Consider the following 18,092-nt stretch of genomic DNA (forward strand, 5'->3'; position numbering starts at 1 on the left):
CTTCGCTCTGACCCCAGTTGTTGTGGCAGAAACCGTCCCGTGGAGGAATGTGAGGGATCTCAGGGTGGTCTCAAGCGCAAAGGTGGGAGCCGTGGTGCTCCCTGCTCCTCCGAAGGAGACGTCCCTGGTGGTGCTTTCTTGATGCCGCGCTTTATCGATGATGTGGGGAACCGGATCAAAGAGAAGCCAGATACAGCTCTCGGGGGAGAGCAAAAACACAGCGTCTCCTGCTAAGTTATGCAAAATATGCAAATAAGTTTCTTTTTTTAAAGATACGTTTCATGTCCTTCTCCAAAAGTTTGAGACAAGTGAAGGTATTTAGAACTTGAGCTTTCTTCAGGATCCCTCTTTTTCTCTCCTTACACACAAGGATGGTGCTCGCACACGCCAGTGCCGGCGCGGGCGATGGCAGCCCGTTCCTCGCCGTGCCCCGCTGCAGGGTGAGGTTTGTGTCACGGCTCTTTCCCAGCATCGCAAACCAAATCCCTCCCACGACCTGCAGAGAGGCATAGTCTGTCAGGGGGGGACAGCAGGAAATCGGATAGCATCCCTTGCGGTATTTTGATAGATTTCCCATGGACTTGCCTTCCTTCTCTGCCTGCTGAAGCCCCCGTGCTCAGATCCATCAGCCCTGCTTGTTTGCAGAGCGCTAATCAACAGCAGTTACTCGGATCCCAGCTGTGTCGTGTGCTTCCCCATAAACTTAATGGGGTGTGAAGAGGAAGCACGCGCAGCGCTCGAGCAGGGCTTGGGGGTAACCTTCTGTTTTCGTGCCCTCAGTTCACTCCACTGCTAATTCCTTTGCTCGTTTTCCATCAGCGCTTTGAGATCCTCAGCCCTCGAGAAGGGCAAGAGACTGTGCGCCGCCTTTTCCCCCGGTGTCTCTGTGCTGCGATGCTGCTGGCGGGTGGATGCTCAGCACCGGGTTTTCCTTCTCCTCGGACCCTTCCACCTCTACTTCACCCATCAGCAAAGCCACCCCAAATCTCCTCTGGTTGGGTTGTTCCCAAGCTGCCTTTGCCACCTGCCGGCAAGAGGAGGCTGTTGGCCATCGGTGTGCAACGCTTGCACGCGTCAAGGTGACAATCATACACCACCAGTGCCACCCAGGCGGTGTTTTACCTGCTCAGGCATCCCTCTGCAAGCAGCCAGCACCGTGCCCAGGGTGGGCAGGGCCCCCAGCCCCGGTAGCGGTACGCCTGCGGGGTGAGGAGGACCCGGTGCCCACCAGCATCCCAACATAACGCTCCCAGCCCCTCTTAGCAGAGCTGCCGTGTGGGGATGCAGCATCCCCCCCGGCAGCTCCCAGCCCATCCGTCTCTGGCACCGAATTGTGGAGAGGGCTCTGTGCCAGCAGCCGGAGCGGTGGCTCCCTTCCTTCACTCCTCTTATGGTTTTTTATTATTTTTTTTGCCTGAATAGCAAATAAAATCCTTTCCTCCTGCTGCTAAATTGGAAAGAAAGGAAAAAAAAAAAAAAACACAACCCAAAACAAAACAACACTCCCCTCCCTAACCTAACAATAAGTATCTTGGAGGAAAAAAAAAATAACTGGAGCATTGAAGATAAAAGAACGGCTGTTAAATGAAAATGTTGAGGCAGAAAGGCATTAGACAGCACCAGTAATTGTTAATTTGTACTCAGATTTAGTACGAAAGGGCTTTTATTACTTCAAATATGCATTTATTCTGGTTTTCCGTTTGGAGCAGTAACACGCAGATGAGCTTTCAAACCCCCAAGGTATTGGGTAAAATAAAAAATAAAAAATAAATCCTTTAATGGATTTTTCAAGACTCTAGTCCCAGCAACCATTTATTTTATTTTTATTTTTTTTTGCATTAGTGTTTAAAGCAATACAGCGTGCAATTACAGCAGCACGATGGGCGCACCATTAATTGGCTGAATTCCTTAGGGAAGGGAAGGCACCGCCGGGGGGGGGGGGGGGGGGGGGGAGTGACTGTGTCACAGAGGCGCAGGCAGAGTCCCCCCGGGGGGGTCCTGGGCTGTCACTTGCTCGAGGAAGGCATCTCATGCTATACACACCAAAATTAGAAAAAAAACCCCCAAACAATAATTTCTGCTCTGTCACAGGCGGGGAGCGTGGGAGCGAAGTCAGTAACTTACTTGCGTTGGAGCAACAGGACCGTGACTCCAGAGCCACTGCTCCCCATCCCCTGGTTTAGTTTTGGCTCCGTTACCCACTGACCGACGGGTCAAATCTCTGCCTGCACCAGCTCATCCCCGCCCGGGGCAGCAAAGGCAAGCGGGAGCCCCGGGTGCCCCCCACGCTGCGGCCGACGTGGTGCTGGTGGGTGGGTGGCCGTGACCGAGGGCTCGAGCGTGGTGCAAAGGGCCTTTAGGAGAGTTTTCTGCCACGCAGAGATTTTTTTATTTTTTTTTTTTTCTTGCGAGAAATATTCTGGTTTAAATGGGAATCGATTGAGGGAAGTCTGACAGACGAATGCTATAAACAAGATGAAATGAATTTATGACTGTTGTCCTTTCGAGCTTGATAATCAATGAGCTGTCGGGGGAAAGATGCTTGAGAGGCAAAGCGCGGGCTCTTTGTCAGCGAAAGTAAAAGTCAAATCAGGCACCGCCGGATGCTTGCAGCTGCCTTTGAGACACGTGCAGGCTGGAAAATTATTTGATTTACCGAGTTCGCCCGAAGCCGGCTCAGTCCTGGCCCAGCCTGCACCCCACCTCCGTTTGCGGCCGCTGAGGCGTGTGCGCTGGAACCCGCGAGTCGCTGCTTCCCTGCCCTGTTGACTTACACTTTGCACCTTTTGCCGATTACTCGCGTTGCGTTACCGCACGCGTCCCCCACCTCCGTGTCTGGGTAGTGTCTCCTCCGGGGACGCTCGGGACCTGTCCCGGCGGGGACCTGCTCCCGCACCGCCGGGGTTTGTCGCCTGTTGTCTGCGTAGGCTCAGCCGCTGTCACCTCGTTAATGATCTGTGGGTGTCCTGCAGCGTTATGATCTGCTGTTCTCTCTGAAGAACTCGGTTTTACTTACTAGTTTGTGGCAGAGGCTCCCAGCCGGGGGGGGGGGAGAAGGGGGGTTACTGCCTGAATTGCAGGATTGGGACAGCCTCATCGCCGTCTGGTCCATTAACAAGTAATCACTTTCTCTCCAGCCCAGATTCGGGTTGCGTTTGCTTCTCGTCTCCTTTTCTTTGGCTCGGAGTGAGCTTTGACCGGTGTTGTGGAGAGCTGGGAATCATGAATAACAACCAGTCCGCCCCTCTCCATTCCCATCACCGGTTCGGTGCCTCTGAACTGAAGGGGATTCATCTCGGTCAGTCCCACGTGGCCCCGGGAGGGGCGGGGGGTGAGCAGAGGACTTGGTCTCTGGAGGATGCGAGCAGGGACACCTACTGGGGGGTGGGCAGCTCTTTAGCACCGTAAAGCCCGAGATGTAATGACTAAGGCACTATAAAAAGCATTAACGCCTAAATCCTTTTCAGAGGTCCTACAAACTCCTCGATGCAAGACTCCCCCCCCCTGTTCCTCAGGATCACCCCAAGACCCGTCTCGTGCTCAGTTGGACCCTTGGACACCCCCCCCCCCCCCTCTAAATTCACATTCACGCCCAGAGTGGTCAGTGCCTGCAGACGGGGCACCAGGGTTAATACCTGCGCCGGTGATCAGAGAACCAGAACCATAGTTTCTGGCCTCAAAAGCCCATCAGTTAATCCCAGCCTCCATGCTTGCCCCTCACCGGAGCTCGGGGAGCCCAGGAGCACCAGGGCTGCACAAGCTGGGCCACCCCTCCCGGCCCTGCCGCGAGCATCCTTCCTCGCGCCCGGCCAGCGATAAACATGTCAGATGCACTAAGCTTGCGAGGATCGATTCCCTTCACAGGATCAACAAAGCAATTTGCTGTCTAGGTCTTGTTCCGCTGTGAATAATAAGCAGCCATGGAAGCCTGGTCTCGGTAGCATCTTGTGCGCTTGAAATTTGGAAACCATCGGGAACTGGAAGGGCAGGGAGCAGAAAAACACAGAGGGGGAAAGGAGGGAGAGGGGAATTCCAGCTGCTGATTGTCGGCATCATGGTCTTCTCAGATACCTAATCCATTAAGGGCTCTTCAGGTTCTCGAGTCCTGCAGGCAACCAGAGGGGTTGTGAGCGGGGTGGGAAAGTGCCTCTGCAGAGGGAAGGGGGCAGCGCCGGCTCTGCCCACCCCCCCGGCTCGGAGAGCACAGGTCACCTCCGGGGCAGTGGGGTGGCTTGGGTCGCTCCGCTGGCCGGTCATCATCTTATTTTGTGTGGAGCCTCTCTCCTTGAAAGCTTCCTTTTTTAATTAGTCCTCCTCTCCCGCCTGAGGGCATCCACAGCTTTGCAGGGCAGGGGATGCTGAGCAGCTGGACCACCTCCATCCCCGCAGCTCTGCAGAACAAGAACAAACTCCCAAGGACAGATCTCTTGGGGCCCTCTCCAAAACCATCCTCCTCTACCAGTCCACCTGTAGCTCCGGCCATCTCCCCACGCTTTCTCTCCATGCGCAGCCCAGCCTCTGCTCACTGGGAAGTGCGTTATTCTCCAGTGGACCCACCGTCACCCCACTAGCGCTGCCTGTGCCAGTGACCCCAGTGATGAAAATGCAAGAGCTGTATCCTCCTTAAGCAGCCGCACAAGCTCACCAAGTGCCTTCCACAACAACCCACGCAGAAGGCAGTTTTTGCCTGGTGCACCCGAAGCCTCGCAGATCCCCCCTCCCCAGGGGATGACACCAAAGCCAGATGCCGGTGCGGCTCACACAAGGTCCAGGCGTGAGGACACATGGACTCACGCCTGTGGTGTGTGCTCTACCTAAGATCAGATGCAAAAGCAGCTGCCGTTTTCACAAGGTCACATAATCAACCGGAAACTCAGAGGAGGAGTACAAGGAATGACCCCTGCACGCATCGGGACCTGCACGTTCCCAGGGCCAGCCACACCAGCCCTGCCCAAAAGCCACAGGAGACGCACTCAGCTCTCTCTTTGACAGAGGTATTTTGTCCCTTTTGCTCCCCAGAGTGTTTTCCGCATACCAACATCAGTCCATTAACATTGAACCCAGCCCTCCTTCCCCTTAGCAACAGCATCAATATTTATGATGTGTAGCTAATGCAGTCTACTTATATGATTTCTAGGATTTCAGGTGGGAATTCTTTGTACAAAAGACCTCTATTACCTTTCAGTATAGGATGCTGCTGTTCACCTTCAGAACAAGCATTGTGGATCGCCGATCTTTCTTTTACAAGCTCTTTCGTGCTGAAGAGACCCAGCCCGCAGCTGCTTCTCAGTCACGGATAATTTAAGTGGGACTATCGGTACCAGAAACCCACCTAATACTAATTGCTCTGCTTAGGCAGGTTTCTGTAAGTGTCTGAAAAGGATCAAGCCTATTGATTAATTAGCCAATAACCTGTATACAGGCTTCGGCGCAAACTCTGCCGCTGTGGGCTCGTGTCGCTTTGCTGCCTTCGGTCACACAAACTGGTGAGCGAGTCGAGCACCCTCAGGGTTGGCTTCATCAGCTTCTTGCCTGAAAAGGCCGTTTGAAAGACTCCGAGATGTCTGTACCGGGGCATAACGGAGAGCTTGGAGGTAGATCGGGGGTGATGGAGGGAGACTGATGTTGTGGGTAGAAATTTGGTCTTTGTCTATTGAATACGGCGAATGTTGCGGGGCTGATGAATGGTGGGTGTTAACGAATTCATCGGGGTTTGAAATATTGTGGTGAGCAGCCCGTGACGCGCCGAGGAGGAGAGCGCTGCCCGTGAGACAGCTCTCCAAGGCGGGGGGCAGGAATCCTTGTGCCGTGGAGCTCGTGAGGGTATAAATATGTGTACAGACCCGCCGTGTCTTCCCCGGGCTCTTCTCCCCACCCCACAAGCTGCTGCCGGGACATGGCAGCTCTGCGCTGCTGCAGTTTCACGTGTCCTGTTGTTGTTGTTCAGTGAAGGCTTCGATTTTTTAAAGGGGGTGACTCTGGAAGGGCATTCCTCCTCCCTGGCAGCAAAGGCTTTCTGCAGGGGGGATCCTTTTCAGCTCACTGCCTGGCTAAGGAGGGCTGGGGGAAGTTTGTTTTGTTTTGTTTTGTTTTGTTTATTCTTTTTCATATAAATAGGGTATTCAGCCAGAGTGGTGTTTTCAAGTCAAGCAAAACCATTGCTGGGTGTTGATCGGGTCCCCTCTGCTTTGTTTTTGTTCAGACACGGCCATTTAAAGAAGGAAGCCAAATACTTTGTCTGACCCAACGCAATTACCATGCCTCCCTCCCTCCTTCCTTGCCTTTCCTGGAATTAACTGTCTGTGCAACTCTAACCTGGGCTTTCCCTGTTGTCTCGTGCTTCTGCTGTCTCCTCTGGACCCTTTAATTCATCTGTGGTTTATACAATCCCAGACTTTCCCACCAATCCCCAGGAGTGCTTTAGGAGTGACATGTGCCAGATGAGGTGCCACCAGCGCCGCGTTTCCCCTCTTGGCGCTGGAGCCCCCTGGAAGGCAGGAGGGACAAGGGAGGAGTTATCTGAGGGATGGCCCAAAGGCTGAGAAAGCCTTTAAGGCTCCCAGGACCAGGACTGGATGCTTCTGTCGGGGCAACGTCCTTCAGACTCAAAACTTCTTGCCGCTGCGGCGAAGCCGCTGCCCTTTTCTGCCTAAGGCATCCAGCAGCCCAAACCCAGAACGCTAGTTGTTAAAAACAGTTGCCTGATGATTATGCTCCCTCACTTTTAATTAAAAGCCTGGCATTTACAAATCAAAAATATCCACACCGGGATTTTTCCTGCCCTGGTATTTTAAATAATAATTGTTGATTATTAATTATTCATGATTAATGAATGCTTTGCACATCTAAATGTCTTCCTTCCAGACAACCCTGTAACATCATCTGCTATAATTGTGAGAAATCTGCTAGGTGAGTGATAGCGGTGAAAGTCCTACGTCCTTCTGGGGCTCCAGTGGAAATGCAGCACATCTTGACTAATATATGGCCAAACTCGTCACCAGGGAGAGTGCCTTTGGTAGCTGATGGCTTTGCTCTTTGGATGTGCTCAGTCGCACCTGCCTGCAACTGCAGGAAGCCCATTCTGTTCCTGCTGTCTGTAGGAGGCCGCCTGGATCACCTCCAGTGACCAAACTGCAGACGGAGGGGCTGCAGACGCCCCCTCCTGCGCAGAGCGGTGGTGGGGGCTGCTGGAGGTGGGACCCAAGGCACACAGCAAGGGAGAACACAACCTTTGGGGTTTGAGACCAACATGTCCCAGTTAAGAGCCTGAAGTTCAGCTCTGAAGCATTGATTCCCGGCTCGAGGACTCGGTGGGTTGAAGTTCAAGAGTGCTCGGTGTGTAACTGTCCTCTTGACTTGGCTCTACAACGACAGAGGAGTGGTTTGGTGACAGCCACCGCTGCTTGACAGTCCCTCCAGCACATTGTCTTTCTGAACTCATTGGTTTCTTCTGGGTCACCTTTTTCTTGTAGGATTCGCAGCCAAGTTTCAGGTTTTCTGTCTTCTTTTTCTCTGTCTGTGCAAACTCAGCGGAAAACAATGGTGCAGCTTCACTGCGACGGGCTTGTAGCGTTTGCCTCCTCGGCAGTGCGAAGCCTCGGGCAAACTGGCAGAGAGGCCAGTTCCCTACGGGATGTGCCCAGTTCCCTACGGGATGTGCCCTCAGCCCAACCGAGTGGGCAAGTAAGATGTTCTTGCGGGTTGCGTGCACCCTAAAGGCAGCGGTTTCCTTTGCTGTGGCTCACTTTCTGCAGGATTTCTCACCCGGATTTTTGCGAGAGTGGTTGAAAGATGTTCCAGTGCTGCTTGCTCCTTTCTCGGGTCCGGCGAGTGTGCTGGCGGCAAAAATTGATGTTTTGCTGCAATCTAGTGGTGTAGCACACGGAACAGGTTCATGGTGTTCACTTCAGGCTGAAGACCGACTCCCAGGCAGGTTTTCCCAGGCTCTGACAGGCAGAGCCTGACTTCTGCAGGAGCTAAGAGATTCTGGCGTACATGTGCTCTGTAGTAACAATTCCCTCGTCAAATGAAAGAAAACCAAAGCAGTGGACATTATTCTTCATATTAAGCAATAGAGAAGATGGGTACGGCACAAGATACACGGTGCAGTAAGGTGTTTCAGGAAATATAACCTTTTAAATTTGCTATCGGGAGAGTGCTGGAAATCTTTAGCTTTTATGATGGGGCAACATTACTGGCCCCTTGCATAACGAGCTGCTCGCTTATATTAGAAATCAAGGTGGCATAAGCACAGGCAAGACGGTCTAGTCTTTTCCAGCTGAGCAAGCTCCTAATCTGGCAGTGAATAAGTAAATGGAGGCACTCAGTGCCCTTCAAGTCAGTAGAAGTGCTTACAGGGTGTGATGAGATGGATGGAGATGAGCAGGGGAAAGGTAAAGCCTTGCTTTTTTGCATTTGTTGGGGTTTTTTTTCCCCTCCTTCACTTCCCCTCAGCCCCTCCTTGGGACCCTGAGGAGCTATAAGGGAATGACATAATTCAGCTTTCTTTTGAAAAATATCTTCTTCACCTTCTCATTTTTCCTATCCCCTCATGCAAAACAGGAGGTTTGAGAGGGCAAGCGCTGGTGAGCACAGGGATGCGAGGCAAATCTGCCTGGCAGGGGGGAAAGCGGGGAAGGATGCTGGACAAAGCTGCCTGAACTCTTGCACCTGCGATCTTGAAATCTACCTGGAAAGAACAGTATCAGAGCAAAGCTTTGTTCACACTGAGCTGCTTAATATTTCATGGTAAGCTGGTGTTAGACACGGGAGTCTCCAGGAACGCCTGGAGCTGTGCACCAGAGGTCTCAATGGCCTGGGGTGGCTGCGTACCTGCCACTGACCGCGGCAGGCTTTGCTCTTGGCTGCACCAGTGCCGGCGTGGTCCCCTCTGGGCTGATAGCACCCCTGGGCCCCCAAAACAGCTTCCCCACAGCCGGCATCCCACCGAGCGGTTCCCCAGGCCAGGTCCGGAGCTGTGAACCTGGGGCCGCAAACTGCACGGAGTAACTGGATCCAGGTGTGTGTGGGGGGGTATTAAGGGCAGCTTTTAGGGAAACAACTGCTTTGGGATGCTGTTTTGCAAAAACTTCTTAGTGGGTTGCGTGCAGCTGAGTTCAGCTGGTGTCCCTGCTGGTTTGGGAACAGAAGTGTCAGTATTTTTATCACCTGCGGAATGAGACATCTCGGGATTTCACGCACCTCTGTTTTGGGGTGGGTGCAGTCTTGATTGTCACAAGCAGGCAAATAAGGGTCTTGTTTCTATATCTAAAAGTTGAAGGAAACCTTTCCTGGAACGAAGGCTGGAGCGTGTCTGGCTGACAGCAAGGAAATCTCTCCACGGGATGCAGAGCACCCGCTCAGCCAGTGCCCAGTTACGGCAGCTCCTGTCCAAAAGACACATTAACAGCCCTGGGGAGGGAAAACAGGCAATTATTGGGAAGCAAAACTCTCCTTCCCAACAGGCAGCTGTGGCTCTGTGCTGTCAGTTTGGGTATTAGAGGCAGCAAGTAAAGATCGACCAGAGAAATAAGTCTCACACTTAACACATGAGGTGTTAGAGACCAGTGCCAGCGAGGCTCTGCTCCTGGAGCCTGCCCAGACACGGATCACTCCCGAAGAGTCCCAGGCACATAACAGAAAACAAATCCAGCCGGTCCCTGCGCTGCTCCAGGGGGTAATGCTCCGCGGGATCATAGTGATAACAGAGGTCCAGAGGATTGCTCAGCTGTATGGCTGAGGGTTCTTAATTTGGTGCAGGTCCTTTAATTTAATCAACAGACCTCGCTCAGGTTTTCTGTATTTCTCTCCTTTACTGAAGCCACTAAACTCACCCCGCTGCAATTCCTTTCCTTTGCTTCTGTGCTGGTACTACGCACACAGAGAAATATTTCCTCCCAGTGCTGAGGAGCTCATTTTGTTTGATGAGCGTTTATAGGGAAATGAAGGAGCTGCTCTCCCACTTCGCTGCAAACCGCCCGCAGTTTCCCCGGTGCGCTGAGATCCGCGGGCGAACACCGGCCGAGATTCACAAGAGCCGCCGGACCGCCCCGCTGCGGCTGCGGGCGCTTTGCGGGTTGGGTTTTGTGCACGCTAAATAAATAAATAAATAAATAAATAAATAACCGCCTTTAGTAGGAAAACCCCGTTCCGCTGCAGCAGCAGATGGCAGCACCGGCCAAGGAACGGCGTGGGCCGGGCTGGGCAGACCCAGGCATCCACCGCCAACCGCAGCCCTACGGGTGGTTTGGTAGCGGTAGGTGGTTTTTTGCATCCTTCAGCAGTTGCAGAGGTCTGGGATTGCTGGCGAGGGAGATCTGAGGTCTCTGGAGTTGGATGCTAGTGAACTGAAGGATCCCTTTTGCCTTTTAAATTGTTGACTCCAAAGAAATAGAGGTGTGTGCTGCAGCAGCTTAGGAAATACAGGGTCATAGAATGGTTTGGGTTGGAAAGGACATTAAAGATCATCCAGTTCCAACGCCCTGCCCTGGGCAGGGACACCTCCCCCCAGCCCAGGTTGCTCCCAGCCCCGTCCAACCCGGCCTTGAGCACCTCCAGGGATGGGGCAGCCACAGCTTCTCGGGGCACCCTGCGCCAGGGGCTCACCTCACAGTCAATAGTTTCTTCCTGATATCTAATCTAAATCTCCCCTCTTTCAGTTTAAAACCATTCCCCCTTGTCCCATGGCTCCCCTCCCTGATCCGGAGTCCCTCCCCAGCTCTCCTGGAGCCCTTTTAGGGACTGGAAGGGGCTCTGAGGTCTCCCCAGATCCTTCTCTTCTTCAGGCTGCCCCCCCCCCAACTCTCAGCCCATCTTCATAGGAGAGGCGCTCCGGCCCTCGCAGCATCTCTGTGGCCTCCTCTGGACTCGCTCCAACGGGTCCGTGTCCTTCTTGTGCTGAGGGCTCCAAAGCCTGAGTGTATTTAAATGCCAGTCTGGGTTTTAAATCCTCTGCACCAATACTGAATAAAACTGCAGGTGCATTAATGAGGCAAGACACCTCTGCCAGTGCTCATGTACCTACAGATGGGAAAGGTTCGTGTCCTGTGCTCTCAGCTAAGGAAGCACAGGTTGGCTGCAACGGCACGATAATTTATGTCCTAGGGGCAAACAAAGCTGCTGCTCCATTAAAACAAAGTGCCTGGGATGTGCATCCATCACTTTTGTGCTTTTCCTGAAAGGCTCAAGTGTCATAGCAGGGTGCCCATGAATCCATCTTTCCAAGTGCAAATGCTTTAAGGCTAATCAATACTTTTTCCAAAGAGATTGGTTGGAGGAGAGGAACTCATCTAATTTCTCCTTGTTGCCCATTCCCTGGTTAACCACGTTGATTTGATTGCGGTGGATCTCTAGGGACAAAGCAAAGGAAGGGACCCTCTAAGAGCTCTTGAGTGAGGACAAATATCCAGAGTGGACCTGGCAAGGAATCAGAGCCAAGGAGGGAGCGCGGCACTGCCGGGTCAGGAGTCAGCCCCTCACCACCCATGACTCGGCTCTGCCCCGCAGCGAGGTCTGGCTCAACAACCAGTGCACATATGTCTCTCTCTGTTGGTATGGGATGTCCTCCTAGTTCAACTGCCTGCATGCTGGGGAACACCAAGCACCTGGGCCTAGCTTCAAACTAATTTTGTTAACTCTCACAAATGTATCTTGCAAGTATAGGGTGCAATTTCCATTGCACTGACATGCTTCATCTCAAGTTGCCAATGGTTTGCAACAAACTGTTTCTTTCGACCATTTTGATCCTTGCTGTGCCAGATTTGGTTATCTGTAGACAGGGACGCACGCTAGGAGACACGTCTCGGTTTCATTTCACCCGTGTATGTGTGCTTGAACACTCTCCATGCTTTTTAGCAGAACTCCACTCACCGTTTCTTCCAGTACATCTCACAGAGGTAGCTACAAAGAAGAGAAAGCAGATTTTTGTTCATCGCACAAACAGATCAGCTCTCTATGTTGCAAATTGGTATTTGTGTGATGCAGGTAGGCAGTGACCCTTTCCAGATGGGATTCTCTGCAAAGAGACTTCCAAAAGCAAGAAGGGATATTTCAGTTCCTTCCCGGCAGGTTGGTTTGCAACCAACACCACTAACAGGAGGGAAGGGATAGACACTTGCGGGAACAAGGAGGAGAAATGAATTTTGCAAGGCACTGAGCAGCTCTTATGAAGTACAGTGTGCCCTCAGATCCCTCCGGAGTTAACAGTAATCAGCATCTTGGAGGAGCACTCAACGCTGTTTAAGAGGGACCTCTTGAAGAGTGACTTTACATACTCCTGCCCTAAATATAGCTGTACAACGGGATCCCTGCAGAAATGGCAAAGCCTGATGAAGTCTAATGTTTCCAAGGGTGCTGAGCAGCTCCGGGGGAAGGGAGGTAAGCCTGTGCCTCAGTGACACTAATAGTAAATGGTCCTCGCCTTTAGACACCCGGTTTCCTTGCACTTTGTTACTGATCTCTCTGCTCCTGTGTATGGTTTGGTTTTTGCCTGTTTCCACCAGTGCCCTGGCAGCTGGGGATGGGTGGCTGGAGCTCTGTTCAGCACTGGGTTCTGCACCGCCTCAGCTATTCTTGATTGATTTATCTTCCTTCGTTTATAGCAGCTGTCCTGCCATTGCTGTCCTGCAGCACCTGCTCTCTGAATCTGGTTTTGTGTTACTGCATCTACTACTCAATAGTAAAATCGCAGTCTCCAGCTTCTTTTCCAGATCCCCCGAGGAAGGTTCTTTTCTCTGGTGGTCCTGTAGACCCTGCAGGACACACATTTAACTTCTGACACATGAATTCTTCACTGACTTTCATGGGATGGCAACACACATAAACGCGAATGTATCTTTTGGGCTAAGCCGGGGACCTCAGTACTGTTTGCGATAAACCCCTAAATGGCTTGGATATATGGTGTGCATCAGCATGTTCAATATAAGTTGTCTAGAAGATATGCTAAATCAATAAGGATCAGTGTGTTGCTTCTAGAGAAAGCGTCTATATTAGCTGAAGTTTCACAACCTCAGCAGAATATTTGTAATGTAATAAAATGTATGGTGAGGGAAGCGACAAATCTCGCTGTGAGCGTTTCCTAGGTGGGAGAGGCTTTAATTAAACTGACATTTCTGATAACCAAGTCACTGAAGAGATGTCTGGGCTGCGATGGTAACAGAAGCCTCAGTGGGGGACAGTGCCTGATTGCAGATAGCCACCAGCTGACACCTTGCCCAGAGCCAAGCTGTGATATTTCTGCTCCCCTTCAGCATCACCCTGCCCGGCAAAGAGCCCCCCACGGCGATCCCACCGCTTGGGGGGCAGTGGAGCGTGTTGGAACCCGCAGCCCCTCCGCAGCTCTTCATGGCAATTCCCAGTGCTCAGAAAAGATTTGTCCTTTCCTGCCCTAAAACAAAATCTTGGGATGGGCTTCAGAGTCTGGGGCCCGCCCAGTCCGTAATCCCATTTTGGGCTTTTAGTGCCTGCGGGGAACTTTTGGGGGGCGGCAGAGCCGGTACGGGCCGGCAGCGCGCTAAGGGGCTGCAGCTGCTAATTAACGGCACCGCTAATGAACCCCTCCCCCTGCCTTGCATTTCCCCCCCCCCGCCCCCCAAGCCCGCCAGACTCTGCCTTTCCTCCCTGCCTCCTCCCGGGGCGCGCTCGCCCGCCCGTCCGTCCGCCCGCCCGGGAGCGCGCAGTGCGGCGCGGCCGCGCCCGGGAGCGCGCAGTGCGGCGCACCGAGCCCCGGCTGCGGCGAGCCCCGGCGCTCCCGGATCAGGTAAGCGGGGCCGGGGCGGGGGGACGACGACCACCCCCCACGTCCGGGGGGGGGATGCTCGGGTCGGTGCGGCCGCGGCAGCCCCGGGGCGCGGCTTGGGGGAGGGAGGGGGGATTGGCCCCGCACCCTTATGGTGGGTTTGGGACCTCACTGCCTGCGGGGATGGTGTCCGTCCCCCTCCCCCCGTTATTTTTCCCTCCCCGGGCTGGAGCTGCATGCGGGGGGAGCTGGGTACCGGGCTCGGGCATGTGATGGGATTTTTGCTTTTACGTCATGACATCGTGGCTATGCGTGCGGTAAAATCCTGATGTGTCAGTCCGGGGGGACGGGGTGCGCAGCCCGGGCAGGGACCTTTGTGTGACAGGACGTGGTTCGGTCCCCGAAAGCTCCTCGGGAGGAAGGCTCTCTCTGCGGGCACGCTGCACCCTGCGGCTTCCCGCTCGGGGCTGGATCTGTGTTCTCCTTCTGAAACATCCTGGGCTGGCAAAATACATCGGCGAGGCCTCTTTGGAAACGCCGGGGTTGTGATGCTGCGTTGGATGGAGCCGGGCCTCGCCAGAGAGCAGCGGTTAGTGCCTGCTGTTATTTGGGATCTGCATGCTCCGGCTGTGCCTGCAGAGCAGCTCCCTGCTATCGATCAGGCTTCTGGAGGTGGGGAAAGTGCTGAATCATTTGTACTCTCAGCTGTACGGGTGGTTCAGCTCTTCCCCATCACCGGGAGATGCTCAGAAATGGGCTGCAGAGGCTGAAGGCAACTCTGCGGCGTGGCTGTGGCTGTGGCTGAGGTGGGAGTTCCGTGGGCCTGGAAGAGGTACTGTGTGGCTTGAGCACAGCATCGTATCTTCTGTGGCCTTAGTTGCTCCTTGGAGGAGAGGGCACGGGGAAGATGCACGCTTGCATCTTGGTGAGGCCTCTGGGCACGGTACTGCGGGGATTTGGGGGGGGGTTGGGGGAATGGAGGGAGGTTTTCTCCAAAAAATCCTGTCCTTCTGAAACTGGGAAAGGCACGTGGGGCTTGCTGCTTGGGTAGGTTTTTCTTTTCCCTTTTGAATAGTGTCTTTGAGATTCTTTTTCAAGGTCGGGTCCTTGGAATAGCATGTGGGCTGTGGAGTACTTGTGAAAGTCAAACGGGGATGTTGCTGTCTGCTTTTTGAGAGAGAGGCAGTGTGAAGGGGCAGAGGGATACGTATATTGCAGGAAAAACAGGAATACTGAAATGCAGACCATATGCCTGATGGTTTTAAGATGGATACTGTGGTGCTGTCAGTGTTTCCGGGGTGCTCCTATCAGATGCTGAGGACAAAAGCAAGAATCCAGTGACTTTTACTGAGATGCTGACTCCTTTATTGTTGACTGTGTTTCTGTAAAATGTCTACCCTTTGGCAGACAGCTAAATTGATCAGCAGCATGTCTGCTTTGTTTCCAGAAAACTTCTTTGCTTGGCCTACCTTGAAAGATAACTGCTTAAATTCAGCATCCCATTCTTTCTATTTAACAGCTTCAGGCTGGGCCCTTGCTGACTTTCCTTTTTTGTGTAGCCGTAATGTGAGTACGGCATAAATAATGCATGGAGGTCTTCTCAGCTGACGGAGGATGTGCTCAAGTTGTTAAATTTGAAAATGGACTTTGTTTACAGGGCTTGAGGCCCGGGGACTGGCTTTGTCTCATTTGAGCTAAAGCGGTACGGTGGGGCTGGCTATCGTAATAACAAAGCTCCAACATCGTCTTCGGCAAGTCTCGCTGGGGGTTACTGCGGGCCGCAGTGTTTCCTGAGTTGTGTTGCCTTGGCTGTGGCTGGGGATCTGATTTAAACTAAGTCAGTCAATCCAATCATCTCTTCTCCCAGCTAATGATTAAATGGAAAATATCCCAAGCTCTCAAATGGTATTAATTCATAATGAATTATTTGCCTAGCTGTGATCTAATTGTCTTCGTCTTCATGGGTCTTGTGTATAAAATCGATGCCGCTGCTGGCAAAGTGCCACCGCAAAGGCTTTCTGCAGTGCACAAGCATCAAAGATGGTCAAATATCTTTAATAATAATAGCAAGAAATGAAGTCTCATTCTCCACATCTGTGTTCCTGCCAGCTGTCTTGAGACCCTGCAACGCTACTCACGGGAGTGTGTAGGTCTTGGCACGGTTGTGTCCCTCCTGTGGAGGAGGGCACTGAGCCTCGTGGGGGAGCTGCCGGGTGCAGCCCCCGCATGGTGAGCGGGCAAGGTGCTGAGATCAGGTGTGAACGGTAACGTGTCGATATCGGGTGTGTCAAGGACCCATTGGGAATAGAAATAAAAAGCTGTAAATGCGGACTCAGGCAGCTGTTGGCGCTGCCTGCGATCATGAGGAAAGGAAGAACGGACATGGACAGGAGGCAAAGGGACCTTTGTTGGTGCTTGGTTCAGGCTGACGGGCAACAGTAAATAAATGGCTTTTCAAGTAGTTTAACTTTCCACTGAAACGATTTTTACTTCCGATGCTCTGTTTCAGGCCTGGTCGGGTGACCTGGTGTCCTTGGGAGAAGGCTCGCTGGGTGAATTATTCATGGGTACCAAGTACCTTGCCAGATCTGAATCCTCTGTCCATTCCTGTCATCTGTTTAACCCCACTTAGCGGAAACGTGGTAGTTATGGGGTGTCCCTAACAAAATACTGCCTGGAAAAATGTCAGTGTTTTCTAGAAATGGAACCTACTCGGGCAGAGCAAAGGCTTGTCCAGGTTACACAGAGCTCCATCTTGTTCTTGGTGTGCTCTGGTAAGGAGGAGCCCTCAAGTAAAAGGTTTGCACTTGAGATTGTTTAAGAAATCTGGGGAAATTAAATAGCCAGATTCCCAGGATACTTCTGCAGTTCTGACATTATCTGTGAGCCTTTGGCAGGAGCTGCTGAATTTCTCCCTTCTCTGTACAGAAGTAGCATGTGCGTGTTGACTTTTATGGGGTTTTAATTTAGTTGTCTGTGCAGCGTCAGGCTCTCAAATCTCCTCAGCACTTAACCGTATATGTGGATAAACCTGAATGGCAAGGCAGAGCTTCTTCATGTGTATTGTTACAGGACTTCAGGGAGTTGTGAAATCCCCTGGTTTCCACATAGTTGTGAAAATCTGCTTGTTTAGGTGAAATAAGAATGTAACTGAATTGTGAGGATTTAAATCCATTACAGTTGTTTACATGGAGTGACTCTGAGTCATGTATAGAAAACTAGGTTTTGCTTGAATTTGAATAAAAGAAAAGCCTGGGAGGAGACTTTTAAAATCCCGAGAAAGAAACCTAAACTCTGGTACTTCCCCTTTGAATCTTTATTGTTCCTTGGGTTTCATTTGTCCTTATCAAAATATTCCCTTGCATCTTAAAACTGAGCAGGCAGCTTAAACCAAGGATTGTATTCAGTTACAGTTTTTGAAAGGCTCTAGCAAATCTCGTCAGAGAGGTCTAGCTTGTCTCCCTGCCCTGTGGGTAACTCCTTTCAAAAATCATTTTCATTATTTTAAATGTTGGTGGATGACTTCTGCTCTGTCTGTTGGGTTTTGGGTTGTTTTTTTTGTTTGTTTGCTTGTTTTTTTTTTTTTTCCTCCTGCTGAAGCAGGTCATACCTTCGTTCTTTTGTTCTTTTACTTTTGCTGTCCAGGGTAATCGTTGCATAATTTTAGAGATCCAGCTCAGAATGAACTTGCTTGAAGTTGTTGTTATGCTAAATAATCCCCCTCCTCTCTTTTTTTTTTTTTTTTTTTTTTTAATCCAGATCTGAAAGAAAGCATGCTGTGTTATTATGGATTAAAATAGAGGAGGATTTAGTCCTCAGCCCTGCTTATAGGGATCACCATTCCTAGTTAATGAGATAGGAGGAGAAGGATTAACAACTGAACAAATAGAGATGGTTTTGCATGGCTAAACCAGGTAGAAGTTCCCAAGGATGCTATGTGGGGACAAGTATCTGCCTTGCCTCTTTAGCTCCCCTCGGTTTAGTCTCCTTTGGATCTCATCCCATCCTCTTGCTGCCGGTGATAACCAGGTCCTGTTATCCTCACTGTAGGAATGTAGCTTACAGAGAATAGCCCAAGGATACAGGAGGGCAAAGCTTTGTACCCTGGCTGCAGGCAGAGCTGGACAAAAGAGTGGGTACAGGCCTTGGGAATGGGGAATGGAGGCTTCACTTCAAAAAGCAGCATTTGGAAATCCTTTGCTAGCATCACTCTGCCTCTGCTACTTAAGCCTAAGCTGAGGGCTGCTGATTTATGAGGCTGCCGGAGAAGCATCAGCACTGGAAAGAGGGTGCCTTGTAGAGTCAAGGTTCAGTCTAGTATGGCACTGAGCACCTTCCAGTCTCAGTGACTCCAGTG

The 18,092-nt window shown here is 51.8% G+C and overlaps 1 protein-coding gene across 1 annotated transcript in view; it reads left to right on the forward strand.

Annotated features, from left to right (window-relative positions):
* The first annotated feature begins 12,249 nt into the window (after positions 1-12,249).
* NFASC (neurofascin) overlaps positions 12,250-18,092 on the forward strand; it is a 94,511-nt gene continuing 88,668 nt past the window's right edge. Inside the window, exon 1 of the mRNA XM_082494465.1 lies at positions 12,250-12,375. The gene's annotated coding sequence lies outside the window, so the exon portion shown is untranslated. The remainder of the gene's footprint in view (positions 12,376-18,092) is intronic.

This window comes from Vanellus vanellus (genome assembly GCF_965231255.1).
Source record: "Vanellus vanellus genome assembly, chromosome: 23".
Taxonomy (NCBI): Eukaryota; Metazoa; Chordata; class Aves; order Charadriiformes; family Charadriidae; genus Vanellus; species Vanellus vanellus.